This window comes from Chiloscyllium punctatum, chromosome 8 (genome assembly GCF_047496795.1).
Source record: "Chiloscyllium punctatum isolate Juve2018m chromosome 8, sChiPun1.3, whole genome shotgun sequence".
Taxonomy (NCBI): Eukaryota; Metazoa; Chordata; class Chondrichthyes; order Orectolobiformes; family Hemiscylliidae; genus Chiloscyllium; species Chiloscyllium punctatum.
The window spans coordinates 44,180,690-44,193,110 of NC_092746.1; the positions used below are offsets into that span (position 1 = coordinate 44,180,690).

General features: G+C 40.4%; 1 protein-coding gene across 4 annotated transcripts in view; it reads left to right on the forward strand.

Annotated features, from left to right (window-relative positions):
- LOC140480503 (cytoplasmic dynein 1 intermediate chain 1) overlaps positions 1–12,421 on the forward strand; it is a 279,676-nt gene that overhangs the window by 15,582 nt on the left and 251,673 nt on the right. The window contains exon 1 of one of the 4 annotated variants that reach the window (XM_072575445.1): positions 10,095–10,132. The exons of 2 other annotated variants lie outside the window; for them this stretch is intronic. The gene's annotated coding sequence lies outside the window, so the exon portion shown is untranslated. Of the gene's footprint in view, positions 1–10,094; positions 10,133–11,042; positions 11,150–12,421 lie in introns of those variants that run through there. One more of the 4 variants, XM_072575446.1, reaches the window with a different exon arrangement.

Genomic DNA, 12,421 nt, shown 5'->3' on the forward strand with positions numbered 1-12,421 from the left:
TCTTGAACTGTCCTACCTGTCCATCTTCCTTCCTACCCATACGTTCTAGTCTCGGCTCCAACCTATCACCATAACCGCCGTCTTCATCTACATAACGCATTCCTAGCTACCTTCCCCCAGCCCCATCCCCATTCCATTTATCTCTCAGTCCCCTTAGATCCCCTCCCCCACATCCTAATGAAGAGCTTATGCTCGAAACATCGACTTTCCTGCTGCTTGGATGCTGCCTGACTGGCTGTGCTTTTTTCAGCGCTACACATTTTGACTCTGATCTCCAGCATCTGCAGTCCTTACTTTCTCCTGGAAAACAAGAGTGTTCAGTCCCACATGGGCACTCCACTAGAGTTAGAATTGGCTTTTTAATTCCCTTCAAAGGGAAAAACACAAATTGTAACTGCAGTTTGGGACATAATCTACTAGTACTGAATCTACCTTCAAGCAAGGCACCTTTGTGTATAACAGCATTCCCGCATTAAAAGATCTCTCACACAAGGAATCCACATAGAGAAATTCAATACCCCACCCCACATACACACACACGCACACTCACGTACACGCAGACACAAAAACTCAAGTCCTGCATCAACTGACAAGAATTGATGAGGGTAGGATTATGAGTTCTGCAAATCCCTAGCTTTGGTCTAGCTAATAGGTGGTGGAATTTGACTCAGTCATTTTGCTCTTGGAATCGGAACAGAGAGCAGCTTTCGGCAGTTTTCTTTATGACTGAGCAGCCCTCTTGAGGAATCACTCTGCATACCCTGCATTGGGTCGGTGCTAGAAAAGGTGCCCTAAAAGTAGTCTATTCCATGCAAGTCCTGGGCCACCTCCACGGCCAAATCTTGGAAGAAGAACACCTCATCTTCTGCCTTGGGACTCTCCAACCACACGGAATCAATGGCGATTTCACCAGTTTCCTCATCTCCCGTCCCTTCACCTAATCCCAGATCCAACACTCCAACTCAGCATCACCCTCTTGAACTGTCTTCCTGTCAATCTTCCTTCCCACCTATCCATTCCACCCTCCACTCCGACCTATCACCACCAAACCCATCTTCATCTACCTATTGCATTCCCAGTTACCTTCACCCCAGCTCCACCCCCTTCCCATTTATCTCTCAGCCCCTTGCCTGCCCCCTCCACCCTGCCACCACTCCACATTCCTGATGAAGTGTTTATGCTCAAAACATCGACTCTCCTGCTCCGTGGATGCTGCCAGTCCGGCTGTGCTTTTCCAGCACCACACTTTTTGATTCTTGTTTTGCAGCCTGGTTTTAAGTGTTAGTGTGTGGTGAAAATCATAAACAAAGCACAAGGGGACTTGAGGTAGCTTTGGCAAATAAGGTTAAGGAGAATCAAAAGGGAGTCGACAAATACATTAAGGACAAAAGAGTAACTAGGGAGAGAATGGGGTCCCTTAAAGATCAGCAAGTCTGGAACACAGGAGATGGGGGAGATACTAAACGAGTATTTTGCATCAGTGTTTACTGTGGAGAAGGATGTGGAAGATAGAGAACATTGGGAAATAGATATTAACATCTTGAAAAATGCCCATACTACAGAGCAGGAAGTGCTGTATGTCTTAAAATGGATAAGTCTCCAGGACCTGATCTGGTGTACCTTAGAACTCTGTGGGAAGATAGGGAAGTGATTGCTGGGCCACCTGCTGAGATATCTGTATCATCAATAGCCACAGAACATAGTACAGTACAGTACAGGCCTATCGGCCCTCGATGCTGTGCCAACCTTTTATCCTACTTTAAGATCAACCCAACGTACATACCCTTCATTTTACTATCATCCATGTGCCTATCCAAGAGTGGTTTAAATGTCCTGAATATATGCAACTCTATCACCACTGCTGGCAGTGCATTCCACGCACCCACTACTCTCTGTAAAGAACCGACTTCTGACATCTCCCCTAAACGTTCCTCCAATCACCTTAAAATTATGCCCCCTCGTGATAGACATTTCCACCCTGGGAAAAAGTCTCTGGCTATCCATTGTATCGATGCCTCTCATCATCTTGTACATGTCTATCGTCGCTTCTCATCCTTCTTTGCTCCAATGAGAAAAGTCCTAGCTACCTCAACCTTTTTGCATAAGATATGCCCTCCAGTCCAGGCAGTATCCTAGTAAATCTCCTCTGCACCTTTTCTAAAGCTTGCACATCCTTCCTTTCATGAGGTGATCAGAACTGAACACAATATTCTAAATGTGGCCTGACCAGGACTCTATAGAGCTACAGCATAACCTTGCAGTTCTTAAATTCAATCCTCCTACTAATAAAAGCCAATGCACCATATGCCTTCTCAACAACCCTATCAATTTGGGTGGCAATTTGAGGGATCTATGGACATGGACCCCTAGATCCCTCTGTTCCTCCACACCGCCAAGAATCCTGCCTTTAATCCTGTATTCTGCATTCAACCTTCTAAAATGAATCACTTCAAACTTTTCCTATTTGAACTCCATCTGCCTCTTATCATTGCAATTCTGCATCCTGTCAATGTCCTGTTGCAACCTACAACAGCCCTCCACACTAACCACCACTCCGTCAACCTTCGTGTCATTGGCAACTTACTAGCCCACCCTTCCACTTCCTTATCCAAGTCATTTATAAAATTTACAAAGAGCAGAAGTCCCAGAACAGATCTGGTGAGGTGCCGGAAGACTGGAGGTTGGTTAATGTGATGCTACTATTTAAGAAAGGTGGGAAGGAAAAGCTAGGGAACTATTGACTGTTGAGCCTGACATTAGTGGGTGACAAGTTGTTAGCGGGAATCCTGAAGGACAGGAGTTACAGGCATTTGGAAAGGCAAGGACTGATTAGGAATAATCAACGTGGCTTTTGTGTGGGAAATCATGACTCACTAACCTGATTGAGATTTTTGAAGTAGTAACAAAGACGACTGATGAGGGCAGAACGGTAGAATTGATCTATATGGATTTCAGTAAGGCGTTTGACAAGGTTCCTCATGGTAAACTGGTTAGCAAGGTTAAGCTCATGGAATACAGGGAGAACTAACCATTTGGATACAGAACTGGCTTGAAGGTAGAAGACAGATGGTGGTGGTGGAGGGTTGCTTTTCAGATTGGAGGCTTGTGACTAGTGGTGTGCCACAAGGATAGGTACTGGGTCCACTATTTTTCATCATTTTGTTATGGGCTAAGCCAGACACTTAAAACATTCTTAAGCAGGCAGCTAAACCACAACTTTGAAATTTGTTTTGGTAAGTGTAAAAGTGAAAATTACTTGGATTACGTTAGCTAGGTTGACTACTAGATTTTAAAATAGACAAAAAATTATTCACACAATTACACAATGAAACACAAAGAACAGAATCAAGAACCCTTACAGAATTCAGCCTATCCAACTCGACTTAATTGTGCTGTTTTGAATATATATAACAGTCCAAATAAGCAAACTGCCTTGAAAAACCAGAATAAATGGAACACATGCTCACAGGTTGAAGTTGAAGGGCAGAGAGAGAGAGAGTTTCCACTGTTGAACTTCCGACCAGTTCAAGACTGAACTAAAACTGCTCAACTCAGCTAGAGAGCTGACTGCTCCCCTTTCATTATATAGGTCACTTCTAAAACATGGCCACTTTGGCCTGAAGGCACATCTGTTTACATATAAACAAAAGGCCTCTCAAAATCCTTTGCATCTCTGTACCAAACCAGACTGATTGGAGCCTGGCCTGGTTTATTACCCCTCTGAAAAAAAGTCAAGGACAGAATCTCCTTGAGCCAAGGAACAGCTTTTAGGAAAAAAGGGACCAGCTTTGTGACAATTTATATAAATGATTTGGATGCAAGCATAGGGAGGTATCGTTGGTGTGTTTGCAGATGACACCAAATTTGGAGGTATAGTGGACAATGAAGAAGGTTACCTCAGAGTACAATGGGATCTTGATCTAATGGGCTAATGGGCTGAAGAGTGGCAAATGAGATTTAATTTAGGTAAATGTGAGGTGCTGCATTTTGGAAGGCAAATCAAGGGAGGACTTATATACTTAATGGTAAAGTCCTGGGAAGTGTTGCTGAACAAAGAGACTTTGGAGTGTAGATTCATAGTTCCTTGAAAATGGAACAAAGAACATTACAGCACAGCAACAGGCCCTTCGGCCCTCCAGGCCTGCGCCGATCCAGATCCTCTATCTAAGTCTGCCACCTATTTTTTAAGGATCTAGATCCCTTTGCTCTCTGCCCATTCATGTTTCTGTATAGATACTCTCAAATGACGCTATCGTTCCTGCCCCTACTACCTCCGCTGGCAACACATTCCAGGCACCCACCACCCTCTTCCACGCATATCTCCCCTAAACTTTTCCCCTCTCACTTTGAACTTGTGACCCCTAGTAATTGAGTCCTCCACTCTGGGAAAAAGTTTCTTGCTATCCACCCTGTCTACACCTCTCATGATTTTGTCGAAGAAAGTGAGGACTGCAGATGCTGGAGCTCAGAATTGAGATTGTGGTGCTGTAAAAGCACAGCAGGTCAGGCAGCATCCAAGGAGCAGAAGAATCGACATTTCGGGCATAAGCCCTTCATCAGGAGGTGCGGTGCTTTTCCAGCACTACACTCTCGACTCATGATTTTGTAGGCTTCACTCAGGTCCCCCCTCAACCACCTCCTTTCCAGTGAAAATAATCCTAATCTACTCAACCTCTCCTCATAGCTAGCACCCTCCATACCAAGCAACATCCTGGTGAAACTCCTCTGCACCCTCTCCAAAGCATTCATATCCTTGTGGTGACCAGAACTGTATGCAGTATTCCAAATGTGGCGGAATCAAAGTCTTATACAACAGTAACATGACCTGCTAACTCTTGTACTCAGTACCCCGTCTGATAAAGGAAAGTATGCCATATGCTTCCTTGACCATGCTATTAACTGTGTTGCCACCTTCAGGGAACAATGGACCTAAACACCCAGATCTCTGTGTATATCAGTTTTCCCAGAACTTTTCCATTTACTGTATAGTTCGCTCTTGAATTGCATCTTCCAAAATACATCACCTCGCATTTGTCCAGATTGAACTCCATTTGCTATTTCTCTGCCCAACTCTCCAACCTACCTATAATTCTGCTATATTCTCCGACAGTCCCCTTCACTATCTGCTACTCCACCAATCTTAGTGTCATCTGCAAACTTGCTCATGAGTCAACCTACCCCTTCCTCCAAATCATATATATATCAAACAAAGTGGATTCGCAGGTAAACAGGATAGTTAAAAAGGCATTTGGCATGCTGGCCTTTATGGCACGTTCATTGAGTATAGGGGTTGGGAGGTCATATTGTGGCTGTACAGGACACTGGTTAGGCTACTTTTGTAATACTGCATGCAATTCTGCTCTCTCTGCTATAGGAAGGATGTTGTGAAACTTGAAAAGGCTCAGAAAAGATTTACAAAGATGTTACCAGGGTTGGAGGGTTTTTGCTATAGGGAGAGGCTGAATAGGCTGGGACTATTTTCCTTGGAGTGCTGGAGGCTGAAAGATGACCTTGTGGAAGTATATAAAATCATGAGAGGCAGTTATGGGGGCTGGTACAATTACAACATTTAAAACGCTTCTGGATGGGTACATGAATAAGAAAAGTTTAGAGGGATATGGGCCAAATGCTGGCAAATGGGACAAGATTAATTTAGGATATCTGGTTGGCATGGATGAGTTGGACTGAAGGTTCTGTTTCTGTGCTGTACATCTCTATGACTCAATGACTCTAATCCCCTAGTTACCCTATTTTGCAGGTAAAGATTCTCTCGCACTCCAGGTGCTACAAATCAGACAAAAGAATATAGGACAAAAGGATCCTCAGTTTAAATGCTGGAATTCAAGCACACTCAAAAGAAATCATGATTACAGAATCTCATCCAATGTGCAAAACTAAGGAAACCGAATGTTTAGCTACTAACGGCAATGCTACCAGTACCCCTGCAATATACAAACAACTCAGTGATTAATCTATGTTTATATTAATTTTAACTTCTATCCTTCTGAACTCACCTTTTATTTCTATTCTGTGTATCTGTATTGCATTAATACTTCTTTGTGTATGTCGTAATTAATGAAGTCACTTGTCTTGATAATCCAAGAAAACCTTGATAAATTGGCTCATAGAGTCATATAGCATGGAAACAGACCCTTTGATCCAACTAATCCATGCCAAACATAATCCCAAGCTAAACTTGTCCCACCTGCCTGCTCTTGGCCAATATCCCTCCAAACCATTCCTATTCATTTATCTATCTAAATATCTTTTAAATGATGCAATTGTACCCATATCTACCACTTTCACAGAAAGTTAATTCCACATGTGATCCATCATCTATATTAAAAATTTGCCTTCTTGTGCCTTTTTAAAATCTCTCTCCTTCCACCTTAAAAATGTGCTCCCTAGTTTTGAAATCCCCCATCCTTGGGAAAAGATAACTACCATTAACTCTATCTTCATTATTTTATAAACTTCTATCAGATCGCCTCTCAACCTCCTATGCTCCAGTGAAAAAAGTTCCAGCCTATCCAGCCTTTCTTTATAACTCAAATATTCCATACCCAGGAACATCCTGGTAAGTCTCTTCTGAAATACATCTCCAACTTCATAATATCCTTCCTATAACTGGGCAAACAGAACTGGACACAGTATTCCAGAAGAGGCCTCAGCAACTTCAACTGTCCTGTACAACTTCAACATGACTTCCCAACTCCTGTACTCAAAGAATTGAGCAATGAAGGAAAGCATGCCAAACACCTTTTTAACCACCCTGCCTATATGTGATGCAAACTTCAAAGAGTTATGTATCTACACCCATAGGTCCCCCTGTTCTACAATACTACCCAAGGCTCCAATATTAATTGTGTAAGCCCTACCCTTGTTTATTGTACCAAAATGCAATACCTCACATTTATCCAGATTGAAATCCATTTGCCATTTTTCATTGTCTAAAATGCCACCAGTTTTGGTATCGTCCACAAATGTACTAACTATGTATTCTATATTCTCATCTAAATCATTTATAAAAATGACAAATAAAAGAGGGCCCAGAACTGATCCCTGTGGAATACTGCTGGTCACAGGCCTCGAGTCCAAAAATCATCCTTCCATCATTACTCTTTGTCTCCTGCCATTAAGCCAATTATGTATCCAATTGGGATGCTCACTTTGAATTCCATGTAATCTAACTTTACTAATTAGTCTACCATGCGACACCTTGTCAATGGCTTTACTAAAAAGTAAATAAACAACATCTACTTCTCTGCCATCATCAATCACTTTGGTAACTTCCCTCAAAGAAAATTCAATCAAGTTTGTGAGATATGATTTTTCTTGCACAAAACCATGCTGACGACCCAAAGTCAATTTTTGCCTCTCTGGATGCCTGTAAATCCTATCTTTTATAATCACCTCGAACAAATTACCCACAACCAAAGTCAAATCCACAAGTCTATAGTTCCCTGGTTTCTCCTTACATACTTTGAAACAAAGGTACAACATGAGCCACCATCTAGTCATTAGGCACCTCACCTACAGTTATAGATGATGCCAATATTTCTGTGAGGAGTCTTGTAATTTCCTCTCTGACTTCCAAAACATTCTGGGATATATTAGATCAGGCTCCTATTAAAACAAATCTACAATATAAGGAATCCTTTTAAAATTTACCTCATGCATCTCATCAAGAGGGTTAGTGAATAAAGATGGGGAGCCAATTCATCCCTCCTCACCTGGCAGCTGAACAGTCAAGACATAACCGTCTGGAACCACAATGAATTGGAGATCTTGCCCAGCAACTGGTTGTAACAAGATGCAATAAAAGGTTTCATATAAAACGCTTAAGTTTTTGGAGAATTGATAAAGTTATCTAGGCAGTATTATTTTGGAACAGTGAAGTCTTGAGGTGAGTGAAGAGAAGATTGCTGTGGACTGGACTGGCAGACAGGTATATCGTTCTGATTGAGAGGTACCTCCAATAATTCAAGCATCTGGTCCTCATTAGGAGCAACTTGCAAGAAACCATGCACAACAACTTGTGATAGTATGATGTTTTTCATGAGTGGAACTGAGGAAGCACAAAACCTTTTTTGAATCCATAGCAAGTTCTTGTTAAAAAAAAACTTTGTTTTCATTGGAAACCAGTAACCTTTAAAAGAATTACCAAACTTCCAGTTATTAATTTACAGTATTATGCTACACACTTTTTTAAGCAATGACTTTTGTGGTACTCATCGAGTCATGCAGCACAGAAACAGGCTCTTTGGTCCAAATCATTCATGTGACCAAGTTTCCCAAACTAAACTAGTCCCAATTGCCTGCGTTTGGCCCAAATCCCTCTGAACCTTTCCTATTCATTTCCAAATGTCTTTCAAAGGTACCTGCATCTATCATTTCCTCTGGCAGGTCAATCCATATATGCCTGTGCATGAAAACATTGCGCCTCATGTCCCTTTTAAATCTTTCCTCTTTCACCTTAAATTATGCCCTCTAGTTTTGAACTCCCTTATCCTGGGGAAAAGATGTTTGCTATTTACCTTATCTATGCCACTCATGATTTTATTAACCTCTGTAAGGTCACTCCTCATCCTCCTGTGCTCCAGGGACAAAAGTTCCAGTCTGTCCAGTCTCTCATTATAACTGAAATCCTCCAGTTCCAGTAACATCCTTGTAAATCTCTTCTGCACCCTTTCCAATTTAACAATGTACTTTCTGTAGTAGGGCAGTACTCCAAAAGTACTCTGGTTCAACAAAGCAAGTACCAGTAGCTTGACACTAAATATATTTCATAAACACTTATTCTTTAAGTTTGAAAATCTCAAAAGATATTGCCCAATCTACTTTTATTTCCACCCAAAAGTTCTTCTCTACAGGACCTTGAAGGTTCCTTCGCTTCTCAAAGAGTACCATGGCTCAGAGAAATTTATTTTGATTTTTTCTCAGTATCTCATTATTCTGATAGTTATGATTTTGCTTGAGTCCTTCCTAACATCTGGCTCAATGTCTTTACAATTGTTCTTAAGCAATTGTGGACACTCCAACTCAAGTTTGATTTCTTGCTCAATTACTCGAAAATCAGACAACACCTTTCTTTCCTGATAAGCTTTTGATTATGATCTACAAGGTAGATTTCTTCCTCAGCTCGTCTCAAAACTCTTTCTAGGCTTCAACTGATGTTTCTGTGAGATATACCAATCCTCCAAAAAAAAACTGACTGTAATCTATCTCCATAGCAAAATAGCACCCCTGAGATGTCCCAGTTGGAGATAAAAAAATCATTTCCAATTCCCAAACATTCCTTTTATTCTTGTGAAACAATATAATTTCAATCTCTTACAAATTCACCATGAACCCAACAGAAGGACCTACTATTATTTGATGCTTTCCCACTTCCAACTGACCTTAAATAAACATGGGCTGTCCTTTGAATTGTAACTACTTCAGCTGTGTTCAAACCAAGCATTTTCAAATATCTGCATTTAAAAGGCCAATCCCCAATCCTTTATACTCCCAAAATATGTGAATGATAAGACAATGCTTTCTGGATTCAAACTCAGAACTACAATATAAGTGTTATGATTTTCACAAGTGAACCAGAAAGCTCTTTCCCTCCTGAAAACAAAAAAAAACTGATGTTGCTTCTGGATTGTGAGTCTCATCATTTTGTGCGTTGCAATCTCAGTTTTCCTCCTCTAAAGTATTCTACACTTGAAAAGCAATTTAAGCATTAATGTACAATTTGTACAAACTTTGTGTTTTCTAAGTGCTGACAAATCTGAGCAAATGTGGAGACTCCAACTCATCTAGCCCGTTGATTTCAGGACTAAAATGGGCCAAATTGCCATGGATTAACCGTGGGAAATGCAGGGTAACAATGATAGGATGGAGTGCTCTTCGGAGAGTCGTTGTGAACTCGATTGACCAAATGGCCTGTGTCCACAGTGTGAAGATTCTATAGGTGTGACCTTCCTTTGAACGCACCAGCACCCACCCTGCCGCTTCACTCCAATAACAGCCTGCATACGCAGGCGCACAAAGGTCCTGGGCAAAAAAAGGGCTGCATCTTGCATCATTGGAATGTAGTGCCCATGCGCGCGTGCTGACTGCTGACAGACGGAGAGGAGGTATCGCTGTAAGTGGCAGTATCTTTGTGCTTCTGTATCATTCTCAATTCATTTATTTTAGCGCCACCTGAACCGAACATAGTGTTAAATTTGTTTCTAATTGAGTTGGTTTGAAATAGATGAGACATTGGTTGAATCTTACCGCATCATTGTTATTTTCATTATCTATCCCGTGTTTTTGCTGTTAATTCATTTTATTGTTCTTTTGCTTGTCTCATTGAAAACAAAAACTCTCCCTCCTCCTACTTTGAAAACGGACAGTTAGCGATAGTGCTCAAAGGAACATGTGTTAGTTGTTGGCCTTGGGCTATGAAGCTCTACGGTTGTATTGTCAAACTGAATCCATCACTTTCAATGTAACACCTGACGCTGTCAGAATTATACTGGTCTTGCATCTTTGTCTATTGATTTAACATTGCGAACTGAATTGCATATGGGGAAGCTACTTTAATTGAACCTAAGCTCCTTTGCCCGAAAATATCGACTTTTCCCAACGTAGGTGCGTGCTGAAGAGTGACTTATTGTAATGATCCATTTTTCAAAAGAGGGAGACACAAATTACTTATTTAAAAACCGTTTAATATATTGTGGTAGAGTGATGGGTGAACTTCCTAAAATTATTTTATATTCAGAAGCAAAGTAATTTGAAACTGCCCCACGTCTATTTTAGGAAAGATTGAACTGTGATTCATTTAAGAAAAGTGAAAAAAAAATGTTGTGCTATTCATGAGCATAACGTTTCTCTCAAGGCATTTTACAAGCAGTTTTAAGTTTGGTCATTGTTGTAGAAACAGCAACCCATTTGCACATTGCACATTACCAGCAATGTCCTATGCTATTTTCTTGCAATGTTATATGAGAGACAAATATTTTCCAGGATACTGGAATAACTCTGCTTTTTTTTTGAAATAGTGTCATGAGGTAAAATAGTGCAGCCCGTCTTTGTTTTTGCACTGAAGTATTAACCTTGCATTTTGTGCTCAAATTCTGGAATGGGATTAGAACCATGCTATCTGACTCTTGAGGTGAGAATGCTACTAAACAAATTTCCCAACAGCACTGAGGTTAAAATGATGAATAAGTTTGAGGGTGAAAAATACCTGTAAATAGAATGATGGAAAAAGGTGTCAGTGTGAGCTGTTGTATTTGTAATTTTAAAGAAGATAAAAGTCAAATAGATGAGGTTTTGACTCATGAGGTCAAGAAGATGAAGCCATTTTTAAAAAGCTAATTGTATGTGTGATTTTAAAAACTTGCTAGAAAATATTAGTCCTTAAACAGTCCTCTTTCCCACAACTAAAACTGACAACAGTACATGATATTGCAGTGAAGTACTTTTTGCCACTTGTAAGGCAGTTTCACTTATTTAATCAGGCATCAGGAAGCAAATTTGAACATTCTCACTTAATGTATCTTGACTATGTAATCTTCTGAAGCCTTATAGCCCTCTGACATATTTGTACTCCACTAACTCTGGCCTTTTGAGAATCCTGGATTTTAATTACTCCAGCATAGTTGACAGCGCTTTTAGCTTTCAAGAGCTCAGCCTCTGGTTTTCCTCCCTAACACATGAAGCTATAATCAATTTTTGTATCCAATCCATCTGATTCATTTAATGTTATTTTGTGAAGGAAATCTGTGATCTTTGCCTGATCTGGCCTGCGTGACTCCAGACCCACAGCAGTGTGATTAACCATTAACTGCCCTCTGAAATGACCTTAGGTGCATAGTTCAAAGGCAATTAGGGCAAGGAATCCTATCAATGAATATTAAGAAAAATTGGTCAGATATTTCTGTATGTGTGGTTCAGTGTCAAACATTGCTCCTGTGAAACTGTTTGAGACAATTTGCTCTGCTTATTAAGATATATTCATGAGACAAAATATGCATCACATAGTGATGTAATGTCACATGATCTTGCTCTCCCTGTAGTCTTATGGCAAGATCTGTTAAAGTGACTGTTTTCCTTATTTCAAATTCTGTAAATATTCTTGAGCAGCACAAAACTAAGGACATTTTAAAAGATATTGTATAAATAAGTTTCCAGCCAAGTCAAAATGCTTGTTTTCCGTATTGTAGTTGGTGGCAGTGCTATGTAGTACTGAAAAATATTGACAGCTGATAGGTTGTATAGTCAAAATAATAGACTGAAAATAAGCTGTAGTCAAACTATTCAATATCTGGTCTGAATATGCCTTCAGTGTTGATTTGAAAAATGAGTAAGATATGTGCATCAAGAGTTTGAAAGTGCCATGGACCTGATCACTTGTTTTAGAACAATTTTGAGGAAATACTGG